This window comes from Calidris pugnax, unplaced genomic scaffold, assembly GCF_001431845.1.
Source record: "Calidris pugnax isolate Ruff unplaced genomic scaffold, ASM143184v1 scaffold161, whole genome shotgun sequence".
Lineage (NCBI taxonomy): Eukaryota > Metazoa > Chordata > Aves > Charadriiformes > Scolopacidae > Calidris > Calidris pugnax.
Window position 1 is genome coordinate 6,313 of NW_015090955.1, and position 2,982 is coordinate 9,294.

Below are 2,982 nucleotides of genomic sequence, written 5' to 3' on the forward strand. Positions count from 1 at the left end.
GAGCGCAGACACACGTGGATATACATCTGTCCATATACATTATACCCCCCGTGCACACGTGTAGCAGGTCCATAGGTAGGTGTGATGGTGGAGCTATACCTGCATTCATGTATAGATGCACCTATATGTGCACACACACACATATAAATCACACACAAGTGCACACACACATAAATCACACACCAGTACATACACACACACAAATCCCACGTGTGTACATCCACATACATCTACAGATTCAGCTCTACCCCTATCCCTATAGTTACACCAATCTATAGGTATCAGTACCCATTGATATATAGATCTATAGATGCACACATCTATCAAATCTACATATATATGTATACATCGCACCCATACGGGTGTGTATTTGTGTATATAGACACATATATATAGCCTGATGTATATATCCATATATGTGGATATATAGGTATGTGCATATCCCTGTAAATACACTGACGTAGCTACATATATATTTGTATTATAGACACGTGCACATGAAAATTACAAATAGATATATAAATAAATGTGTGTATATACAGATAGATGTGTATATACATATATATGTGCCAATATACCTACATCAATACCTAGCTATATAACTATATACTATATATATCAGTGTGTGTATATATAACTATATACCTATATATAGGTGTGTATATATATTTTATATATATACACATCTATATATAAAAACACAGGCCTATATATACATGGACATGTACATATGTATGATATAGATATCTATCAGGAGCACGCTGATCTTTGCCAAGACCTATATGTCTCTATGTCCATATATATACACATACACACACACGTTCCTATACATGCAGACACATAAATATAAAAATGATGAATTTATGTGAATCTGTGTACAAAACATAACTCTATGCATAGACATGTATGTATATGTGTGTGTGCTTATCCACTACATACATACATAGAGCTACAGTCACACAGTTCTATCCCTACCATAAACACATGCCGAGGGTGTGTGTGTATGTACACACAGCCATATACATACACCCCCCTTAGATATGGTGATTTAGCTGTGTCTTTACCTACAGACCCTTATCTATAGATCTATATAACTGCATACATGTTTGTATGCATATATAAACATATGTATGCTCATATACATGTATAAAATGACAAGGCTATCTATATAGATGTGTATCTGTGCATACACACATGTGTACTATATATGTGTAGCCATATCGATACACTTTTACCTATTTACACTTATGTAAAATATGAAAAAATGACAAATACATATATATGTGTCTGTGGATATATACATACAGAGATATATACACATAGATATGTAGAAATACAGATATCTACACCTGTATGTGTACATATATGCACATATATAAATTACAAATATCTATTTATGCATATGGACTAGATTATTTTAAAGGGCCCTTTCAGCCTAGACAATTCTGTGTGTGGATACATCTATGTCCACCCATATCTATACATCCATACCTACAGAAATATCTATGCTTATCTACCCATCACTGTGCCTAGATATACACACCCCCTATATATTTACTTATATGTGTACATAAGCGTATATACACTTAGGAACACACACATGTATTAGTCACAAATACATTGTGTATAAAAATACAGAGATATTTTATACACCTGCATAGATATAGCTGTACCTAAATACCTATACCTTTAGCTATATCTATATATCGATACCTATTTATGCTTAGATATATATGCACACACGGATCTAAAAACTACAATTCTATGCGTGTGTACACACACAGAGATATAAACATCTATGTATAGATGATATACGTATATGATATAGAGATATACATACAGATGTATGTAATTAGATATAGGTACATATATGTATGTGTATATGCAGCCATATAAAAATTAAGATATAGATCTACATGTCCACACACACACACACATGCACGCTTGTGTCTGCGTGTGCACAAGAGAGTGGGGGAGAGCTGGGGATGAACCCTGTGTGTGTGCATACATGTGTGTGTGTGTACATGTGTGTGTCTGTGCACGTGTGTATGTGTACATGTGCGTGTGTCTGTGCACATGTGTGTGCGTGCATGTGCATCTGCACACGTGTTTGTGTACATGTGCACGTGTCTGTAATACAAATACACATGTGTATGTATGTCTGCTTGTGTCTGTGCACGTGTGTCTGCACACGTGTGTGTGTACATGTGCACGTGTCTGTGCACACATGGGTATGTGCACGCGTGTGTCTGCACACGTGTATGTATGTCTGCTTGTGTCTGTGTGCACGTGTGTCTGCACACATGTTTGTGTACGTTTGCTTGTGTCTGTGCACATGTGCGTGTCTGTGCACACGTGTGTACGTGTGCTTGTGTCTGTGCACACATGGGTATGTGCACATGTGTCTGCACACGTGTGTGTGTACGTGTGCTTGTGTCTGTGCACACGTGTGTGTCTGCACACGTGTCTGCACACGTGTGTGTACGTGTGCTTGTGTCTGTGCACACGTGTGTGTCTGCACACGTGTTTGTGTACATCTGCTTGTGTCTGTGCACACGTGTGTGCACGTGTGTGTCTGCACACGTGTTTGTGCACGTGTGCTTGTGTCTGTGCACACGTGTGTGTGTGCATGTGTGTCTGCACACATGTTTGTGCACGTGTGCTTGTGTCTGTGCACACATAGGTATGTGCACACATGTGTCTGCACACATGTGTATGTATGTCTGCTTGTGTCTGTGCACACGTGTGTGTGCGCACATGTGTCTGCACACATGTTTGTGTACGTGTGCTTGTGTCTGTGCACGTGTGCGCGTGTCTGTGCACACATGTGTGTCTGCACACGTGTTTGTGTACGTGTGCTTGTGTCTGTGCACACGTGTGTGTGTCTGTGCACACGTGTGTACATGTGCTTGTGTCTGTGCACACGTGTGTGCGCGCAGGGGCAGTGACCACATCTAGGACCCCCCCGGGGCCACCCCATCC